The sequence below is a fragment of the Cygnus olor genome, chromosome 21, assembly GCF_009769625.2.
Source record: "Cygnus olor isolate bCygOlo1 chromosome 21, bCygOlo1.pri.v2, whole genome shotgun sequence".
Taxonomy (NCBI): domain Eukaryota; kingdom Metazoa; phylum Chordata; class Aves; order Anseriformes; family Anatidae; genus Cygnus; species Cygnus olor.
Window position 1 is genome coordinate 6,168,988 of NC_049189.1, and position 23,060 is coordinate 6,192,047.

The following is a 23,060-nucleotide window of genomic DNA, read 5'->3' on the forward strand; positions in this document are numbered from 1 at the left end:
TTAAATTTAGGGTTGGAGATTGATATACCTGTGGATGGGAATCCAGTGTCAGCCCAAGCAAAAGAAAATCATTTTGCCACTAAGCATCTGTGCTGATGCCACTTTTAGAAGTGCCAGACACACAGCTCAGCTGTCGGTTTAACCCGGCTCCAAAATGTCAGTTAAAAGTCAGGAAATCTTACGCAGATGTTGCTTCATGTCTTTGCTGCTTCTACACAAAATCTCTCCCTCTATAAGTTTATTATGTTGGAGTGTTTCCTTCAACCTATAAAAAAAATCCGAAATATTTATTTTGTATATATTTATTTTTTATACTCCCCTGTAGTCTTTATTTGCAAAGCCTAGATGGAAAATGGCAGCTTGCACTGGAGGGCTGGTGGGGAGGCAGGGAGCCCCACTATCTGCTCCAGTAAGGCTCACGCTGCCCCTGCACTCACAGCTCTCCAGGGGTCGAGAGCTCCACTCCTGGGTCCCTTTCATGGGGGATTTTTCTTTTTCTGAATATTGCAGCTTGTGCCCCTCACCTCTCATTAGAAGCCTAACAAGAAAATAAAAGCAGAGGAAATTATTCCTGTAAGGATTAGCTGTGCTGTGTGCAAAATAATCTTACCCAGGATTTTTCCTGATCACTATCCCATGCCAACCCCAGTTTGCCCTTGTAGGTACCAGCCCGGCTTGGTGCTGATAGCATCACCACAATTAGCCACACCTCTGCTAACCAGACGGTCCCCAGGGCTCGGTTTTCTGCGACTCACTACCAGCTCTTTGCAAGTACCTAAATGGAAAATGCAAACAGAGAAAACCACACACTTTCATGTTTTATTCCCATATTCTCCCAGGTGGAGCCTGGTGATTATCTTATCCGTCTCTCTCACTTTCAAGGCCCTTTGGTCCTAATTACTTTAGCTAATAGGGCTTTTGTTGCATGCAAGAAGTGAGCTGGGAATCCCTGGTGTTAGTGACATGTAGTTTAGATTTGGATATTCTTGCATGCGGAGTGAGGGAAATGTATTTAGGTGTGCTGAAGTTTTAGGATGCTCAGTGCTTACAGTCCAGTGGGACAGATGGATGGGAGAGGCAGTTGATCCCAAAGACCAGAGATGCCACCCTAGCAGATGTCCACTCAGGCTTTGCAGGCTACAGAGCTTACCTCTCTTCTGTGCGTCTTTAGCCAAATCACCTGTTTTTTTCCCAAATCACTGGTTGGGGCATTGCTGCAAGGACATGGAGAAGATGAAGGGTTAAACTGTGCATTTGGATTTGCACATGCAGCCTGTGCTGCAGGTGGGAATACCTTTGGGGAGTCAGGCGTGAGAGCAGGCAGATGCTGACAGGCATCTGCATGCTGCAGATGAAATAAATATGGGGCAAAAAGTGCCTATGGAAGAATTCCTTACGCAGGAATTCTTTCTCTAGCTCCTGAGAATTGCTTTACTGCTTATTGGCTGTCCTAAATGCATACAAAGCACCACCTGGGTGACTGGTGAAGGAAATGCCAACAGCAGTGGGAAGTGCCACGGCATCCCCGTGGGGCACCTGGGTCTGCTCTGAGGCAGGACAGGGCCTTGTTGGGCCTGGGAGTTTGGAGTTGGAAGGATGACAAGGTGGGCAGTAGCAACAATGAGCAAAAGGATGGAACTGAGCAGGTGACAACTGAACAGATGACAACATCAGGTACCAAAAAAAACCCAATGAAATAAATCTCCTGAGGAACGGGAGGAACACGAGGCTGGCAGCAAGCTGCCCAAACAGGAACATCACACGGGTATGCGTGGAGGGCACGTGCTCATTGCCCTGGTGCTCTAAGTAAAAAGGAAGAAAAACTGTCACCAGTGCAGTTATTTCCTTCCATTTCCCCTGATCCCAGCCCACGAAGATGGGCACTAAATCAGACGGGCTGTGCAAGGCTCTGCACAAAGAAAAGCTGAAATCCAGGGTCTGGCCCTTCTGCTTCCTCTCCAGCTCTCTCTTGGCATGGGCCTGATTCTGGCTGGCAGACGGTTTGGGGAGAGAACATCCAGCCTCAATTTTGGGGTAGGAATTAGCTGGAGTGCTAACCCAGCACAATCAGCTGATGCGGGGGGTGGTGGTTAACGGGCATTCCTCGCTTCTGTGATGCTGCTTTTAAAACACACCCTTGGGGATGACTGCCTCAAAGTGCTGCGTTTCTGACGTGGAGAGAGATCGTACAAATCTTGTAACTCTGGACACCAGCAGCCCAGGAGACATGGCTGAAGCAAATGCTTCCGATCCAACAAGGATCTAGCTTTGCTCTTGGGTAGGTGTTTTTTTTTTGTTTGTTTTTTGTTTTTTTAGGTGAATCACAAAACTGATCAATGGCCAGTGGTCTTCCACTTTGGACAAATGCTCAGAGTAATTTTCGCTGGGGTTGTGCTGTGCGCTGTGTGCATTCATCCATGATGACGAGGAGACAAAGCTCACCAGTGGGGAGCAGAGGAGCTGCAGCAGAGCCATGGGCAGTTTGCTCAAGGTTTCACAGCTGTGTTATCTCAGAGCCAGAATTTGGGCTCCATTCTGCTGAGTGTCAGCCCAGTCCCATCATTAGACCATATTTAGTTCTCTGTTGGACTCTTGGAAGAACTGTCTTCCCTGTCTGTCTTGTCAACTTGGAGGTCACTTGTTGGCAAAGGCAGAACAGAGAAAGAGCCCCTACAGAAAACCATCTCCTCCCATATGCAGCGGGGCATCCTCGCGTGGAGATCGGGGCACTGCCTTGAATGTTTTGCACCGATCCTACACAATGCCACCGCGGAGCAGCATGGGCGAGTGGAGCACAGAGCTGCTGCTGGGGCTGGCCAAGAGGATGGGATGTGGAGAGGTTCCCTCAGCAGCGTTTGGGGACAGGTAATAAGCTCGGTTGAGGCCGTCAGCTCAGATTCTGCCCAGGGAAGACAGAAGTTAATGAAAGTCATTGCAATCTGCGGGGATCTTGACCCTGGAGGTCTCCATCCGGCCCAGGGAGGGTTTTCTCATCATGAAAACACCCCGTGGGAGGGATTGCTCGCTGCCAGCCACAGAGCGTCACCCTCCCTTCAGCGAGGGCTGCAGCTTTGCCTCCAGATTGCTCATTTCTGCTGTTTGTGTCGGGATTTTGGCAGTGCCGGCGCGGGGGTGTCGAGGCGCCGTGTTCCCTCAGAGCACTCAGCGTGCAGTCTGCGCGGAGGGCACGAGAGGGGAGAAACCCGGGGGGAAAACAGAGTAATGCTACGTGAACTAAAAGCTGTACCTAGATAACGCTGGTATGTAAAAGCAGATGGGGAGGAAAGGTACATTTACGCTCTGTGACATGTTCCATCCTCCGCATAGTATAGGGATGAATAAACAATTTCATTTCTGCCAGCCAGCCCCGTGCAGGATGCTATTGCACGGGTACGGCCTTCTATGATAGATTGTCATTGCTGTCAATCACTTCTGACAGTCCTATTATGCCTGGGAAGGATGTTTGCTCTGTGCGTGGTGTTTTATAATCCTCAGAGGTGGAATTTTATAGCCAAGCAGTGTTTTTTCCTCCAACGTTTCCCTCAGCAGGATTTATTGCTTCTGAGAGACACGTGACTAGAATCCATTACACCTCCCAACTTTAAATCTTCCTTCAGCTATGCCTAAATTGCCTTTTTTTTTTTCTTTTACTTTCTGTTTCTAATTGCTATTGTGAGAGATGTGCATGGTGTGGAGCAGAAGGTAGCCAACAGCTAGTGGCTGCGTCACAGGCATCAGATCTAATCCAGCGGTTTGCTGAAGCAATTTGTCTAATGAATTGACAAGGTGCACCCAGGCACCAGCAGCAGCCTCGGGTAGGTTAGTATTCTCCCTTATAAGAAAGTACATGTGTTAAAAAAAAACAGACTCTTTCTTATTCCCGGATGCCTGACCTTAAAAGCCAAGCTTTCAGGAAGTTCTGAACATTTAGCTACTTCCATAAAGCGTTGAATTGACTTCGAGTGGATTTTAAGTTCTTTGGGAGAACTGCCATCTTTTCACTCATTTCCTTTCTCAACAAGGTGCGATTGTCATCGGGGCCCACTTAGGCACTGCTGCAGCAGGGGTGGATACTCAGAGATACAATCTTTTGGTTTGAACCAGACTTTTCAGATGTGGACATACCGTGAATGATGAGTTAAGATAGGATTAGCCTAGTGTGGAGCAGCTGGCTTAGATTTAATTGGATTTCAGTCGTGGACTAGGTGTAATTCAGCGAGCATGAGGATGTAGATATATTTGACTGCATCCCTGCTGAGGGGCTCATTGCATTCTTAGGTAAAGAAAGAAAATAAACCAGGTGGTACTGCTAGATGAATTTGTTAACAGAATAGTACAGATGTTGCCCCAAAATTTAATCAGGAAGAACCTTTTCATTTACAGTTGGAAGTTTTTTTTTTGTTGTTGTTGCTTAAAATCACCACCATGAGCCCTTGAAGTTTGACACTGGGGTCCTATAAAATAAATGATTTAAGGTGAGAGGAAGCCTTTCAGTTTTGCAAAAAGGAGAAACCTCCTTGATACGAGTGACTTCTAACCATTCGATATCCCACCAGCTATTTTACATATATATATATATGTATTAGCCTCCAACCAGAAAAAAAAACATAATTTCTTGAGCTCTTTCAAATTATACTCTTTTCTTCAGCAGTCTCTGTCATCTTTCCCAGACAGACTGTTACCGACACAGTGGCGATAGTAGCTGCAAGACGAGTAGCAGTAGTGCTATTGCATCAGCTGACCTTTAAAAATAATTCTCATTTTCTACAGAGGCCTGTTGTACAAACCCAACCGTGTTGTTGCAATATTGTGCTTGCTAGTTAAATGCTTTCCACCATCTGCTCTTCAGACTTGTACCAGACCAAGCTTTAGGAACAAAACACTGTGACCTTTATTTTCATGTGAGTAGGCTGTATTAGTACCTACAGGAAGAAATGGGAAGGGAAAATTTACCCTTTGTTTCAATAAACTTGAATTGTTTTGAGTTCTGAAAGCATACTTGCCACACTGATGTGTTGTGGGGGATGCAGAAGTAGATACGACATTAATTCCCCTCTATCGAATAATATAAAATACAATTTTAACCTGGTGTTCACGCATGGCAGTGTTCACAGTTTGTAAGCAGGTTCAGCTTGGAAAAAAGCATCAGATAAAATCAGGACAGGGGAAAGTGAAAAATAAACCTGCTGTTCCACACGCTGTATTTTTAAATTAATCTTGTCATCCCATTTCCATAAGCAGAAATCTTCTGAGCCCCTTCCAAGCCAGCAACCCGTCTTCTAATGATCGTGCTAGGGCTAGCCTGAAAAGGAGCACAAAGGACTCCCACTTCTCTTGAAGGAGAAGATAAAACGCGGCATCTAGCAAGCTCCATCAAGGCCCGTGTTGTCTCTAATGGCATCATTAGCATGTGTTACATGAACCTGGTCTGTGGCGCCTCTCCCTAAACGTGTACCTGACAACCCGCTGCCTCTTTTCATGGTCTGCGAGAAGAGAAATTGATTTGTGGATTGCTTCTGGTAGCTCAATCTATTAGGAGAATGATGTGCTGTATAATGAAGGGAGATCAAAGGTATCCTTAAAATAGTGGGTGCGCAGCAGCGTGGATGCTGCTGCCTTTGCCAACACAACCCCACACATAGTTAGTTACCCACAAATGGTGAGACCTGCGGGAGCTACGATCCCTTTGAACGTCACACCTTGGCTCTACTTATTATTCATCGCTTGTTTTTAACTGCCTGCAATTTATTGGGTCGTATGGGTTTGGTTTCTTGAGGCTGATTTTCTCTGTCCCTCTGTTTTAGTGTAAGGGAGAGGCTTTCCAAAATGTCTGATGCCATTTGGTTGGTCGGGTGGTTTCCTTCCACCGCATGGACGGAGGAAAAGACGGGGTTTATGCAGCTCCTGGTGCATGTCTGAGGAGGCCAAAAGCCCACCTGGTTCACACCAGCCTCTCATGTGTCTTTTGCCAGTGAGGGCAAAGCTAATCCAAATTTGAAGATACTTTTTCTCTGAGTACTTAAAACTAGGAAATTTGCACATGGATGTGTGGTTGCATTTTTTAAAGTTTTAAGGCAGGCAAGTAAGAGTCACCAGTTATTTGTCCACATCACTGCCAAGGTCCTGCTTTATGTGCCATTTTACATAGTTCTAATGCAAAATCAGTCGGAAAGCTTTACAGCAAGGCCAACTCCTTGAATATTTGGCTACCTCGGGATGCTGAAGACTGCAGCTTGGGGGTGATGCTGCCTGCAGCAAGCCCACCCAGCGTTTCACTCTTGCTGACCCCAACCTGTGCCATCAGCCTGGTGCGTGGCTGCCGAGTCAGAACAGCTGTGGCTGCACGTTTGTCCTCAGCAAGTTTGTCACCCCAGGGTCGCTGTGGTCATTTAGGCACCGCTGTACCCTGGCCAGCCTCCACTCCCATCCTCCCTTGGGACTGGAGAAAAAAAGACGTTCTGAATTTGTTAAATCCTTCTCCGTACCGAACATGCAGGGAACCTAAATTCGGCTGATCTGCCATGCACGGATGTGTGTTGCTGCTGAGGCTGCCGCCGTCCCTTTGCTCTGGTGCTACACTGTGCAAACTGGGGAGGAATCCTGCAAGAAAGCCAGCACGTGTTAGGTTTTTGAATGGTGTGCAAAGTTGAAAAGTCTCAGAGAAAAGGCTGTGTTGTTGCAAAGGGATTGGGAATCAAAGAGTGGCCAGTGGCAATGTGATCCCATCCTGCTCTTCTCTTTTTGCACGCCTTTTCTGTGAATTGGGCACAGATTTATTTCTTTGACATTTGGGTGAGCTCTCACTAAGGTTTCTGCTTGGGACCATAAGTCAGGGACTTGGCTTTCATTTGCTTCTGCCTTCTCCGTGTTATTGCTATGCAATGGATGGATTCTCTTGCCTGCAATCACTGCGAGAAAATATTTATATCACTGGGTAACAGTACTGAAAAGCAATATTACATTTGCCATCACCTAAGTGCTGCAAGAGTGGAGCTGTTAGTAATGCATTAGGTAAAAGATGCTGCAGTACAGTGTCATTGTGGCTCTGATTTCCTTCCCTCTCTCTTATTTTGCTCTCCTTTGGTACTGGAATATGCTCATTATTCAGAGTTAGGTTTGATATCTCTGCAAGCTCAGAGATACTTTCAATATTTGCAACCCTGCAAGAGTAAAAGACTCAAAAAAATAATCCCTTCTACAAACAGGAAGATACAACCTTGTGTTTAAAGAGTACAGCGGGGAGATTCTCCACGGGTCTGTTTTTCAATTAATTGCTTATAAATTAGTGGAGACTTTTATGTTTTTGTTGTTGTATGGAGGTCATGCCAGGGGAGAGGTCGAAGCTGGATGTTGTGTAGCAACCCAGCACTGTGCTTCATGGAGAGTAACATATATATGTGTGTGTGTCTATAAAAGATACAGCATTTGACCAAGGTAGATGCCTTTCTTGAAGTCACGGGGAACCAAGACTAATTGAAAGAGGAAGTTCGCAAAGAATCCAAGATCTCTGCAGACAGCAGGCATTGCAAATCCAGCTTGTACCCAGACAATTCCAAAATCCCCGTTTGCCCAGTCCCTTCACTCACCAAAGGCTCTCCCACCTACGAGCAGCTGGCCAAAGACAGCTTTTCAGCCTCAGAGACCTGGTAAATGCGAAAGAAAAGATGATGGCAATTCCGTGTCGCTTAAAAAGTGATGTATATTCATGACTGGGGGGGTGCATGCATGAGTGTGTGTGTAAAACCTCTGCAAGTGTTAATTAGAGTTCATGAGAGATAAATGAAAAGTATCCTCATAAATGTGGAAGGAGCAATTAGGGAGGCTAGAGTGTATCTGCTATCGCAGCGGTTTATCAGCAATGCAGATTTCCAGCTAATACGCAAAGAAAACACCAATTGTGGAGCAAACAAATGGAACAGAAAATCCCGCCTAACTTTCTGTCCCCCGCTCTCTTTTCTGAATGAGTCAAGGAAATGAAAACTCGCAGAAAGCATGTTTTATTCTCTCCAAACACCACTTGGTAGTCGGGTGCGAGAAGCCTGTAGGAAGGCAGAGATAGGAGGGGGGCAGCCCGTGGTGATAAGGTGTTGTCATTCTTATCTGCCTCAAGATGGGCATGGATGGAGCTGGTGTAAAGCAGGTTGCAGACACTCGGGCTGCACGGTGTGCTGCTAGCATCCCTGCTGAGGTGGTTTTGCTGTGCCCCATGCAACCAGGAGGTGAGATGGGGTCTTCCCCTAGGAGCTGGGCTCCCCCCAGATTCAGGGGGCTCACCCGGCTGCATCGTGCCTGCTCCCTCTGATAGCTTTTGCCTGGGCTCTGCTTCTGCAAGCAGGCAGCCCCTGCTTGCCCCCAAAGGCAGCTCTGCCAGTGCTGCACCGTGGTAATAAGGCACCAGGACGCCCACGAGCTCCGTCCCGAAGCAATTCCCCCAGAGCCAAAGCCGCAAGCTCGCTGCCTGCCTGAGCCCACCCGGGATGCGCACGCAGCCAGTCAAGCCCTACGCTTGTATTTGTGTCTCCGAAAGGCTAATAAATATTTAATGGCTCTGCGAGATTGAGCGTTTGCATTCTTTCCCCATATATCAACAGTTGCTCTGAGTTCTCGCTTGAGAAAGATGAAGTTACTTCTCCAGATTTGTGCCTCAGATGCTGGATAGCGAGCTAATTTTGCAAGCCGCTTTGTTTCTGAAAGCCTTTTGTTTCTGAAAGCAAATGCTGATAGAAGAGCTGGTTTTTAGAAGAGAATGCTGGCCTGCTATTGATACTGGAAAGAGGCAAAAATATTCAAAACAGCCCTGAAGTTAACCCTGGCAGCAGATCTTGTCCAGATGTTGCAGTCCCGTATACTTTAACTCCTTCTAGGCCCTAGGCAAAGCTGCTCGGCGAAGAAAGCACTCAGCACACGTAAGCTCTCGTTTCACTTACACGAGGATTTGGCAGACTCCTTCGATTTTCTCTGCTCTCCAATTTTCAGAGCAAGGCGTTGGATTTGCTCGTTGTGAGACCCCGTTGCCACTTTTCTGTTTCCCCTGTTGGGAAAAGGTGTCTGCTATTCGTTGTGTAAATATGAGGGTGTAATTTAATTCCCATCGTCCTCGTTTATCCGTGAGTTGGGAATAGTACAAACTTCACAGTGATAGCGTGAGACTCTTCGTTAATTAATGTGTGTAAAAGCTCGGGGATCCTTAGGATGAAAAGTGTTTTAAAAGATGCTGTTAATAATAAGTATCAAGTAATGCACCTTGGTACCTCTTAGCAATTAATTGCTGCTATCGTTTCTGCCCAACTCTTCCCCGAATTAAAAGGCTTTGAGCAGGACTAGAACCGTGAGTGGAGTTGGGACCAATTAACGTGGAATCGGACGTCAGTTTGCGTATCCTTGATTCTCCTGTCATGGGAGTCTCAGGAAAATCTCCATGGATTTTAATGGTGCAGTGTCAGAATTCAGCCCCAGACGTGTCTGTGGGATTGCTGCTGAATAGCCTGTCTTCTCCTGCTTACTTGGTTGCTTGGTGATTAAGTTAAAAGCAAAACCATCCTAGTTTAATATTAACGTCAGTGGAATCATTCACTCTTTTTGCAAGTTAAATGTTACATGAAAATTTTTGTTATAAGCGAAGCGTAATTTATTATTTTTTTTCTGTTGATATTTGAATTTAATTAACTCTTTTGTTGGAAGGTTGATAGTTGGTGACCTGCTCTTTCTGCTTAACCTCGTCACTGGTGTGCAGAGTCTGGCTCTTATGGAAAATCCAATAATTTGCTGCTCAGTCACCCAGCTCAAACTTTTATTAGATTTCAAGCACACAGCACCTCTAAAAATGGAGGCTCTGAATATGTTTCCCAGGTAAATAAAGAGCTCCCAGAGAGAGGATACCAGATCTTTCAGAGATATCGTCTGTCCTTTGCTGGGACGCACACTGTTACTGCTATGAAAGGTGAAACCACTGAAACCTGGCATGAGAGGGAGGGCAGAGCAACAGTGTTAATTAAGACCTTGCAAAATAATGAATACAAAAATTGGTGCTCGGTAAGGGGCAAATTTACAGCAAAAGCCATGGTTTGGGTTGCAGAGGATGGACTGCGCTGCAGAAAGCGAGCGGTGGTGCCACTGGGGGGAGATGCTGAAGAAGAGCTGGATGGCTCCGTCCTGCACTCCCAGAGCAGCCCAGAGCCTAATTCCTTTTAATTTTCCTCTAATAACATAAGCATTTAACTGTCCCTTGTAAAAGGGGTCTGTTGCAAACCATCTTTAAACTTATTCCCGTTGACCTGAGAGTACGTGCAGCACTTTCTGGTTGCTAGAGGTGCTTTCTTTAAGCAAGACCACACAGCAATCAAGCAAGATAAAATAACAAGTGATGGGGTCTGAGTGCTGAGCCTCTTTGTGCTGACACATCATCTGGTTTTTCATTGTGGTCTTGCTGTTTGTATGTCCCTGATTTAGGAGGGTTTGGCTGGGGAAGGGGAGGGGGGCTGGTGGTTGGTGCACTTAGCGTGATTTCTTGCTGCCGTTCCCTAATTTGCAAAAAGTAACGAGAGTCCTGTACAAGTGGCTGGTGATGTATGTGACCCCGGTGGCCATCTTTCTGGTTTCTTCTTAAAATAGTACTTTTTGCCCTGCCTGTGAATTAGTGGTTAATGTTTATTTATGCATGAGAAATCTCCCCAGAAGTGGCTTTAGGGAAAGAGAATATATGTACTATGTGAAAGCCAAAAAAGTAAGGTTTTCTTTTTGAAATATCTTTCTAATCTCCATTCTTTCCTGCAATAGTTTAAAAAGACGTTTGCTCTAGGACTCTTATAATAGCCTAGCAGCTACGTTAACAGTTAGAAGCAAGCACATTTGTAAAAGGAACAAACACAGAGAGAGGTAGCCTGGGGGAAGTCAAGATCTCTTAATTTTCCAGCTTAAAAGAAAAGAAAGGTACAAACTGAATGCATCCCCCCTAAGCCAGGGAGTGCTGCCCCCTTTGAAATTTTGCTCCAGCTGACTTTAGGGTAGCTTCTGCTGTACTTTCAAGTGTGACCTTCCCTTTCTGGCTGCAGGCTGCCAGAGGCTGAGCATGCATCACCTCTGTTTGCTTGGTCTTTCTCCATAGAGGAATTCAGAATCACCATAGGATGTGAGTCTTACTTAATATTCCCCAATTGTTCCCTTTTCCCTTCCAAATGATGTCAGTCTCCATTATTTTTGGCGTAATGGTAATGAGAAGAAGGTCTGTTTCTCTATTTCTCTTTTTCTCTCTTTTTCATGTTTTTAACAATCTTTGCTCGTATAAGGATTTACATTTTCCTTTTTTTCTTTTTCTTTTTTAGCTGTCTGGTTTAGTCTTACATTGCAAATGACCCAAATAAAATAACGAAAACTGTCCTAATCTATTACTCCCCAGTTTGTACATTATTAATAATGAAGGCAGTGTAATTAGGCTGCAGAATGCACAGTGAGCACAACATTAAGATGTCCTTAACTAACATCTGTGGCTGATGCTTGTCTTACATTGGCAAACACCGCCAAGATTTTACATGAAAACAGCATTCTCATCTGACATTGCTTTTACAGAGCACAGTAGCTTTATTTTTTACTGGCTGCCTGATTAAAAAAGGAAAAAAAAAAGGCACAAAATTCATAGCTTCCTCTGCAGTGAATGCTTGGCTCTATTTAAGCCATGCTGAAGGTACAGATCCTGGTCTCGGCGTTGTTGGTGCTTTACTGAAAACTTCTCTTGTTAGGGAGCAGTGGGCAGAAACCCCTTTCCAAGAGGTGCTTCTGAGCACGTCTTGCCACCCCCTTTCCCATCCCTGGCAAACCTCCATGGTCCCCATGACCGTGCTCAAATGCAGCTGTCTGCAAGGAACGACCTGTGACACCTCTCGTGGAACCACGGGCATCAAAGGTGTACCCGAGATGTTTCGGCTTGTTCCCAAGAAGCTGGCAGGAGATCTTGATGTTAAAGCTTGCTCAATGCTGCAGGAACATCGCTGCTGATGTGCCCCATCGCTACCCTCTATGACAGCTTTGAAAGCTGAAAGACCAAAAAGGGACCTTTGGAAGCAGAGGGACATTTCCCAGGGCAGGTGTAGCAGCCTTGGCATCTTTGGCTAGTGCTGCAGTTCCAAAGCAAGCAGCTTAAGAGTTGTTTTGAACACATCCAGATGAAATTCTTCAAACAGAAGCCAAGTCTGGGGAATATTTTCAAAACTCAGCCTCTCTGTGATTTCCTAAAGTAATTCTTTCAGTGTGCAAAGTTGCATTCACACAAATGGCATCCGGTCTGAAACGGGAGCTGAAGTGGTCCTCGGATTCTTCCCGTGTGGTTAAAAATATGGTAAAGGAAGCAGTTCCCATGATTACAGACTTGTTAAAACCCCTATGAATAATGCACTTGAGTTGCTGGAAAAAAGCAGTGGCAGTGATGCTGTTACTCATCTGAATGCATGGAATTGAAGGCGTAATTATAATTTTTCCGCCGGTTGCGTCTGCCACGGCTGTGACACTGCTGGGTGTGAGCTGGACCAGACCCCCTCAGCTCCAGGCTGTCCGCTCCCTGGGCAGGATTCATCAGAGCTCTTTCTTTATTAATAGTTGGAGTGAAAAGGCTATCTGGAAAGTGCTCTGATATCTTCCTCTCCTAATTCTCCTCCTTGGTGAAGGAGCCCTAAATCAAAGTAATTGCTGCTCTGTAGACATTCCCTTCCCCAGGCTTTCTTTTGCCAGGTTCACTCTCTGCCACGCTGCTGTCCCAGTAAAGCTGGTGCTGCAGGAAAAGCCAAATTCCTCCTGACTGCTTGGTTTAAACTTGGAAATAAAGGCTTCAGAGCTTCATTGCAATCAGTAGCCACTGTCCTTGCAGCCAAACCGTGGACCTGCTCTGCCAGCAGTGCCCCGTGGTCAGTTCCTTGCCAAACCCTCCAGACACACCTGGATCTTTTGTCAGGACTGGAGAGGAGGAGTGAGATCTCACTGCACAGAGCACAGGTGGCCAAACATTGCTGTGTGCTGCAGGAAAAACAAGCGGGCTTTGGTAGCAGGTACTGCAACAGAGGCTTTGTATATGTGCACATCTCAAATGAGAACCGAAGAAGGGATTTTTTAAAAAGGGATTAAAAGGGTTTTAAAATAATGTTTACAGCGAAATGTTGCATGGAATAACTATGCTCTCCTCGCTCATCTTGTTGATGCAACCCTCGCTGTCAAATCCAAAATTATTAGCAGACCCAAATCTCACTGCTGCGCTTACATTACTCATATGATAGGTGATGACTCTGCACAAACAAGAAAAGAAGCCAGTCCTACAGCTATATTAATGTAGCTGCTCTGCCGAAAACACAGGAAAAATGCAATGTTTGCAAAAGGGGGCAGGGGGATTGATAGTGCAAGGGATTTTGTTGTGGCACATTTGAGAGTAGTGCACACAATGGAGAGTGAATAAAGACCTTATAAAAATACTTGGCAGCAACTCCTTTAAATCTTTCAAGGTATGAGTTTCTTATTTTAGTTGATTTACTGGTCTGACAAAGAAGTAATCATCATTAATCAAAATAACTCACTCCTACTCTGGATCTGAAAGCCGAAGTTAGATGAAGGTCATGGAAAAGAGATGATAAACTAGCTTGGGGCGTTTAATGGTTTGAGTTTATTAGGGAGTCCATTCTAGAGGGGAAACAGGTTTTGCAAATGCTGATTATTTTTGAAATGGATTTTTTTTTTTTTTTAAAAAAAAGTAAGGTTCACATCTACAGCAGATGCACAGACGTGTGATGTTCTTAAATATGCATGAAGGGGTGATTTCCTGACCGGTTTTAGTAGGAACAGCTACCGTATTGGAAAGCATTTTGTGTTCTCCTGGAGGCAGAGAGGAAAGTAGAGATTTGGATAAGACGTTCAGGAGCTGAGAAGCGGTAGGGTTCTGCAGGTGCCAAGCCACATTTTTTGAGGCAACTTGAGCAACTATGGCAGTGACGCTTCTGAGAATCTCTCTTGTGCGTAAATGAAGTTTCTGTCTTGTGCAGAAATCTGTTTCTGTTTAGGTAGGAGCCTTGCCTTGTCTTTCAGTGGTGCAGTTTCATTGCTGCTTTCCGTGCCCTGCTCGGGTTGCTCCAGTCCACGCCACATCCTGCTGAGGAGGACCCCGGTAGGCACCTTACTGAGCAGTTTGCTGGGGGCTGAGCCCCAGAGAAGAAGCTGAACAGGCAGTAGCCGGAGAACCCTTCCAAATGCTCATGCTAACGGCTCTTAGTGAGTTCCTTGTTTTGCCTTGAAAGACACTGTGATAGCTAAAATATTACTGGTATCCAGTGTGGAAGTAAGAGGGTAATACCTAAATTCACCCAAAAGCAATTGCCTGGAGCAGTGAGGGCTACCAGTGCCTGCAGATAACATCAGTCCACGTTTTGGTACCAGAGTTATCAGTAGCTGTTTTGCCAGCAGCATTTACTGTTAAGAAACTAACTTGAGAGGTGGGTACTGTGCTGGGGTAACATAATGTGTGACTTTAGCTGTGATGAAGGGATAAGTCTCTCAGAAATTTTATTTAAAGCCAACCGCTTTGTGATTGATGAGGTTTGTTTTCTGTTCTCTATTATTCCTCCCCCATGGACACATCAGATGAGTCCACACCTTTTCATTTAAAAGCTTCCATGAGGTATTTGAAATTTCTGAAGAATACGTATATACATTTTTTGCTTGCATAACCAGTGACACGGACACTCCCGGGGTCTGCAAGCACTCACGGGAAACAAACTGCAGATCAGCTCCCAAATCCTGGGGACCAGGCCAACATTATGAAAGCTGTAAGTTATAATATAAATAGCACACACCTATCTCAGTTCATGAATTAAGTTATATTTCCAAGAGATCTCTTGTGGCAGCCTACTAAAATAATATATTATGTGCTCAGAGGCAGCATTTGCCTTATGCACTGAAAGGGGGATAATTAAAGGCTTCTCAAGTCCCCAGCGTGCCGGCAGCTGCGGGGCCGTGCGGGCAGCAGCTCCAGGACTCACACGTGTCTCTCCCGCAAGGACAGAGCCCATTACACAGCACTTGTGGGGAATAAACCTGGAGGGCGAACAGCTTCTCTGCTCAGGATAAATACGTAGAAGTAATCCACTGGGAATCACGCAAAGAAGTGGTAGCAGGTGGCAGCACTTCTTGTCGCCCTTCAGAATATATGTTTAGAGGCAAAATGGAGAGGAGGAGCCAATTAGTGGGATTACTGAGCTTCAAGAGGCAGGTGCTGGCATTCCAGCTAGGAAACTGCTGCTTCCTATTCGATGAGGTGCAGGTGCTTTGTATACAACGCAGGCTTTGGCCACCACGTTTGGTTAATTGCAGAAGCAGAGGACAAAAAGAAGTAAGACCTGATGGTGGCTTGCTTCTCAATGAGCAGAGGACCCATCGGACAGCATTAAAGCTCGATAAAAATGGAATTTTCAGGAGTGAGCAATTGTGTGTGTTCAGTGTGGCAGCCATGAAGGTGATGTGTCCTATGCAGTGGGCAACGGGGAGATGCTGAGAGCTTGTGTACTGTAGTTCTGCTGTGTAAGCGATAAAATGGCAAAAGGGCCTTGGCTTTGAGCGGAGTAATAGAATTGTAGACATACGTTCCTATGTAAAATGTAGGAAAATGAACAGCTGAGAACAAACCCGTGGGTTAGTACCAGGCCAAGAAGCTGAACTAGAAATCCTTTAGCTCGTCTGGCTGCAGCTCTTGCTCGATCCCAGCTGCCTTTCCCTGGCTGCGAAGCAGATGTCTTCCCAGGCAGGGTGCTGGCAGCGAGACCCAGCCAGCACTTGGGAGGGCAGGGGAGGCGCGGAGCCTGGCTCCTGCAGGATGAGCGGGTTCTGCAGAATTCAGCAGCAAGCTGTCCTGCACGGGGAGGGAGTGCCCTTGATGGAGGTGCAAAGCAATGGTTCATGCGGCTTGGTCACAGGTTACAGCCTGAAAACCTTTGCCATGGGGAAGAGGCAGAACGGTGGAAAGGAGCCATGCACGGCAAGGGGAATTTCTGGGAAAATAAGGATGCTGTGTGCTTGGCTTGCCTCTGGCCGTGCACGCTCTGCGAGGGATGGCAAACGGAGCCAGCGCTGGCCAGGACCCGAACGTCAGTTTTCAATTACTCTGGGATCAATACAAAGCGAAACAGGGAAATAACTTTGCTGAACTGTATTTTGGGGCATTCAGGCCATGTTTCTGGTTAGCGAGGTGGCAACGCTGAACATTTTGGAGTTTCTCTGCTGTTAGTACTGGCTGGGTGCTGCAGTTACCCATCTGCTTGGCTGTGTCCTGTTTTCCGGTGCGTAAAAGTCCCGTGGCTTTCAGTTCTGCAAAGGATGCTCTGCAGCAAGCAGCCTTCTTCCGAGAAAGCAGAGCTCCTGCGGCCTAAGTAAGTGCCTCAAATGTATTAACGGGATTGTTTCTGGCTATTTTAAGCTGTGGTCGCTTGGAACTAAGGGAAAATAGAACTGGTGGTCAAATGTGGTTCCAATATAGAAATAGTTGAGTTTCCTGGCATGTTGCTGGAGCAAATCTGAAGTCAATAGTTTTGAAAAGGTTGTAGTATTTATAAGAGTTGGCATTTTGGAGATAAGAGACGGAATGGTTACGGTGTATAGATACATGTTTTTTTAATAGAAACATTTTTTCACGCTAGCATTTACATACAGACATACAGATGTTGAAGACCCAAGTCCAGACTTTGAAGGCTGACACAGGTGACTCACAGCGAAGGCAGGTTTTGTTAGAAGCTGTACATGAGCTTGGAAGAAAAGGCAGCAAGGAAGAGAGAAGGGCTTCTGAAGTGAAGGCAGATCTCTGGAGCTTTGGATGACCTTTGAAAATGGGTGGACGCTTGGGCCTGTTATCATTAGACAGTGATTCGAGTTATTAAAGGTGAACAGATTGCGGGCACTGAAAAAGGCTGCATTTGCCCAGCCCCTTGACTTTCTGTGGTTTCTAAACAGCGCTAGTAACTGGGAGCAGATGACAAAGTCCCTGAGCAAAAGGATGGCTCAGTAAAAAGCTGCACGAGAAAGAAGCCTCCTGGGTACATCGAGGCCGATAACAAGGGTTTTAAACAATGCCTCGCTCTGTAGGTGTCACAAAAAAGAGGGCAGCCAGAAGGCAGTTGTGTTTCTGGTACAGGCTGGTTGCGAAGCACTTGGTGGTATTACAGTTCTCCATCGCCTCAGGCAAAGGAGGTTAACTACGATGCCTAGGATAGAAATCTCAGTGCTGCGCTCTTTGTAAAAATGAGAGATCTAAGCAATGCATTTTAAAACCAAATCCCCAAACCAGGGAACAGCTGGAGGTACTTGTGAATGAGCCAGGTTGAGGAACTGGCAGGAAAGTTTTTGAGAGTTTCAGAGCCTCTCGTAAGGAGCTGAACCGAGAGCTGAATCTGAAATGAAAAAGTCCAGAGAGCAGCCAGAGTGGTGAAAGAGCCATAATTATCTTCTAACAAAGCAATTAAAATCTGACAAGCAAAGGCAGTCTTGGGCAGCGGAGTGAAGCTGATGGAAGTGGATGGGGCTCCGAGTGTGAGTTTCACAGCGAATCCAAAATACGTGGGGGAACAAAGTGCCTGAAGCCAAAACCTGGGTGACATTCAGGGTGAGTTACAACCCATGGAGCTTCGCTAAATTATGAGCACCTCCCAAAATACCCAGAGAAATAGGAAATGGTCTCCTACGTGGGTCTTCCACTGGGCACTTCCAGTGGCCCAAAGTGATTTAGCTAAAGACTGTTTTTTTGTATTATTTTATTTTTTTCCCAGTACCCTGGCCTTGGTTGCACTTTGGGATACGAGAAGAGCAGGAAAGCCATTCTGCCATTTGCTATGGCTTAACTAAGCCCTGGTAAAGAAAAGTAGTTTTATTTTGCTCTTGTCTCTCAGATGTGAGAAGAACACTATATATGTGTGTGCCTGGCTGCTTTTGCTCTATGGCTGAGCCCCACCAACTGGCTAAGGTGTGAAAACCCAAAAAACCAAAACCACATACGGCCCGTTGGCCATGTCTGACATGGCACCGTGTGCGAGCTCCACGTTTTCTCACGTTTGATAAATCTGGTGTGGCTCCTTGCAGATCTGGATGAACCATACGTGCAGGTTGACTGCACAAATGAATTTAATCATTTGCACAAAATCCGTTTTGCTTCTCCACAGAGTAAGGATGCTGATCTTATTATTATATTTCTTTGCTTTAACCGACAAAGTGTATCTCGTTGGTTTTTGAATAATTAATGCTATGGAATTCGGCTTTGATCCAGCAACATGCCAGGAAATGCTGGGCTATCCAATCTACTGCAAAACAGCGTTTTCTAGTGCATTATTTTTAATCTAATGCTGTAATGTGGAGAGCCCTGCAGTGCATTGGCTAATGCGGCTTCTTCTGTCTCTTCATCACAGCAGTTGCCTTGTCCCTAACCTGTGCGAGCTACAAATCCCATTAGCTTAAAAGCAACATCATCCAGCTTGCAAACTCCAACCTGTGTTTGGCTATTAGATATCTATATATTGTCAGCTTATAATTGGGGTGCTTTAAAACCTGCTGGAGCAGCAAAACACCATCAGGTGGGAAGCTTGTACACGCTTGGCGCCATGGGTTTTGCCAGGCAGCTTCCCATTTAGATCGCTGACTGCTCAGATCTCTGCAGGAAAGGTCATGAGAGCTGAGCAGGACTTACCTGGGAACTGACCACAAGGGAAATCCTGCCTTTATTTTCCAGAGGAGGGAATATTAATAATGATACCATGCTCCTCTGACTGTCTGGGGATATAGCAAACAGGGAACACAGTCAATAATGTAATCAAATAGATCAATGTAATCCATAACATAATCACCCCCCCCCCCTTTTCCCTGCTGTTTGTTGTATGTAGTGTCAAGAGCAATGAACAGCTCATTATCGAATAAATGGACATATTTTGCTCTTCGTTTCCTATAGAGCAGTTAGGTGGTTAACTTTTCTAGCTAACCACCCTTTGACACAAGGAAAATAAATTTGGCTTAGCACCTTAACAGTTAATTTTTAAAGACATCGTTCATTAGAGCAACTTAAAGAAAATCCAAATCAAATGAGCTAAATAAGAATGGGATATCTTCTGCGGATTTATAGGTGGCAAACTAAAATATCAGAGGGTCATGTATTCATCTGTCAATGCATAATGTAATTAGACAAGATAATTGGGTGAACTAAGCTTTTACTGAGGGCTGAAAAATGTATTAACTTTACTTCATTAGCTTTGATAGCAGTGCACTGTTGTTGGAGATGGGTGTGAGCTGCAAAACTGAGTCTGGATTTAGATTCAAAGCAAGAAATTTTCCAGTGAGGAGCATGCATCCAAGCAGGTTTCAGAATGTCCTAGGCTCAGCTTACAGGAGAAACAGGATCCTAAGTTTGTCTTCTTGGTTGAGGAAGGTTCAATAACTGAAACGGCAGGGGCAGTTGTGAATATGAGGCTGGGAATATCTCCTAATTCAATCAACACTTTGCAAAAATCCCAATGAAGTAAATAATCTGTTCACTTCCATAGCAGCTTTCACTGTGGTGAAAACCTGGGCTCTACTTCTACCTCTTCTACCTTTTTTTTTTCCTTTCTTCTCTAAGAAGGGTTATGAAAACCATCTAGAGATCTTATACAGGGCCCCAAGCAGCAGGAAGACATGGAGACTGGGGCACTTGTTTTGTGTCCTTTCTTCTGCATGTTTAACAGCCCATCCCAACGCTTGTATTCCTTGCATGTGTTCATGGCTTTACGTATTCCCTGCTCTCATTTTTCATAGCTGGCATGTTTCAGGTATTAAATGTGAAATGGTGGTCACAGACCATGTAGGAAAAAAGCAAAAGTGAAGTCAGCAGGAAGGTTTAGAATTGCCACTGAAATAAAAAGCATGCTGCAGTACTCAATGATGAAATATTAAATGATGTCGTGGCAATTGTGTTAAACTAAAATAAGCCAGCACGTTTAATTTACGCTACCCAAGCTTTCTGTTCACCACGCACTGGAAGTTCTGTGGTAGTAATCAGCCAGCTATATTCAGAGGAAATTGTTGCTTTATGGTTTAAAGTAGAAAGACTCTTAGATAACCACATATTGCCTCCAGCAGGACCCTTCCTTAGCACGTTCTGTGTCTGGAGAAGGGAGCAAATAGCAAAAAAATTAAGGGAGAAATTGAAGAGCAATGGCCTTGAACTGATGTAGGTCCCTAATTCAGCGAAGCACTCAAGCGCATGTTTAACTTCTAATCTCTGTCAGCTTTGATGAAGGGGTTGTGAACCCAAAAGCTTTTCCGCTTTTTTTCCAGTTATACCAGCTGGTCTAATGACAGATATCACTGCAGCCTAAAGCTTAGCTTCTTATATCTGCGGACCATCACCTCAAACAATGTTGCTCCTGCCTTAGGCCATGCAACCTGCCAAGACACATTGATTATTGATGCTTATTGCTTACTGATGCTTATTGATGCTGCCAGCACAGGCTCTTCTTGGACCTGATTTCCAGCATCAGGAGCAAGATTGTCTGGGGTCCTTTTTGCTGAAGTAACGTAAACACCCTGTTTTAATGTTCTAGCTGAGGACAGAGAAGAGTTATTTCTCATAGCCGTGGGCTTCCAAGTTAATCAAACAACAGTGTGCATCATCGTAGCAGGTTTGTTACTGCAATTTAAGCACCATGTAGGAACAGCCACCAATGACGGAAAGAATGAGCCATTGAGAATGAGCCTGAATTCCCTCAAGGCTTAGCATTTAAGGTAATTATTGCACTTCTCCTTCATGTTTCATGTTTGGGAAGCTCTTGGATAATTACGAAGTTCAGAAGGAAAAGCACATGAATAGAAAATTTGTGTTTTTTTGAGATGGCTTTAAAGGCGGCTTTTTGTCTGGCGTGAGCCGTTCTATTCAGCTAGTAGACAAGAAGGCAGCCTGGTCACTCATAAATACGGCCTGAGCCATTTACAGCCCCTGTGTAAGCTAATACAACGAGCAAATGAAGGGATGTCGTGCCTCAGCCGTGCCGAGCTGGTGTGGCGTGGCTGCAGACGATGCCCATGTAAGGCACCGGAGAGATGGCACCGCTCAGGGGAATGAGGATGGAAACACAGCCCCATTCCTATGGAAAACCTGGCAGCAGGTAAGAAGGATGGCAGATAAACCAGGGGGATGAAAACCAAGTGTGTCCATAAAGTCCTATCACTGACTCTAGCTGCAGAGGGGGAAGTGTCGGGCTCCATCCCAGCCAAGCACGTGGCTTTGGGAGAGCTTTCAGCGCCTGAGGACATCAGTGGAAACTGGTGGGGTTAACAGAGCATTTATACCCCGTGCTTTGGGACATCTGTCATTATAGATTATGCGTTGGATAACCCTGAGCACCGCCACCAACGCGCATTTCCAACACTCAGGTATCGTGAGCTGTTCCTGATTTCTCCCTGAGAGTGCAGGAGGTTTTGGAAACCACTGCTTTGGTAAAGCTCTCCAGTAGGAGCTGGATGATGACATGTGGTGCTGTGAAACCTAGAATTTGAACATGCCAGGTTAATAAACACCAGCAAGTTGCTATAACTCAGAAATTTAAGGCCTTAATTTTCACAGTTGGGCTGCTAGGTCTAATTAAGGCTGGTGGTGCAATTTGCTGGTTGGAGAGTAACTGCCTTGTTTAATTTATCAATGGCTTTTGCTAGCTTTGTTTATAAAAAGTGCCTGCCATATTTTTTTGGTAGAAAAGACAACCCCTGACAAACTGGATAATGTGCAGGGGAGCAGGGGATGAGCACTGTGGTCTCGCCAGAACTGGAAACCAAGGCAGGAGCTTGTCTGGGGCTCTTCAGCAACAGCAAAGTCTGAGTTTCTCCCTAACAAACCTCTGTTTAGGGTCGGAGAGCCAATGTACCCAACCTGTTCAATCCTACAAGCAGGAGCTGCGTGTTAGCTCCTGTATCTCAGCTCCTAGTTGTTCATCCTTTGTTCCCAGAAAATTTACATTATCGTGTGTTGGGAACTTGAAGGCCTTTGTTTGCTAGGATCCCATGACACCACGTGGGGAAAGCTTTAGGGGAAGAGCCCCTCCTGATCTCCTCACACAGCAGTCTCTGAGCAGCCTTGCAGATTTCTGCCGCCTGTCATACGTGGGGTGACCATGTGAGGGACTTTGCTCCATGTGAGGGACTTTGTGCTGCGCACAGCGCTGCAGAGCACCTGGAGCTGCACCCATGGCCTTCACGCATTGCAGGGAGTTTGCTGGATCTCGAAGAGATATAACTAAAGTCCACAATGGGTTGTTCACTTTTATAGATAGGAATATTGTTGAGTAGAATTGGTACTTCGCTGTTATCTTGGGTACTTCTCTGATGTATTTGCAGGCCATTGCATCAAATCCCGTGGGCAGGTTACTGACAGCCGGGTGCAGATGGCTGCAGTTGTCAGAGGGTGAGAGAGGTGGCCTTCTGCAACGCTGTTCCCCCAGAAGAAATATAGGATGTACAGGCAGTGTAAATGGACTCCAACACTCCTGCGTAGCACTCGTTAACTACAAAAATTTCCAGAACAGCTTTTATTTGGCATTATCAGCTTTTCTAATCACCTCCCCTATTAGGAGATCACCTGGGAGAAGAAAATGACACTAAAGAAAACTTGCCTGAGCTGGTTGGTTAGGTTACAGAGCTGCTCCAATTCAGGAGGTAGATATCATCTCTCTTACCTTCCTCTCTGCAGAGTTGTGTCCACAATAAAACTGTTCTTTTTAGCCTTCAGGTAATCAAATACCTGCTGCTAAGTAAGTTCCCTGCATTCTGAGCCTGACCTCTCTGTGCATGCCAACTGCCTGCTTTTAGCTGGCCGATGGTTAGTTCCTCATACCAGGGTTAGGGCTGTGCAGCCCCTATTTCTGCAGAAATAGGTTCGACACCATGCTCAACCTGCCTTCGGTCAGCCACGATCACTGTGCTGCACGCACACAAAGTGCCTTGGTATCAGCTGCACCAGAACAAGAGCCCTACAAAGGGACCAGGAACCCCTAGCGTTGCCAGGAACACCGTGCCACATTGTCATTTGGCTAAAA

At 45.6% G+C, this 23,060-nt stretch overlaps 1 protein-coding gene across 3 annotated transcripts in view; it reads left to right on the plus strand.

Annotated features, from left to right (window-relative positions):
* KAZN (kazrin, periplakin interacting protein) overlaps positions 1-23,060 on the plus strand; it is a 185,272-nt gene that overhangs the window by 53,736 nt on the left and 108,476 nt on the right. The gene's annotated exons all lie outside the window — the stretch shown is intronic.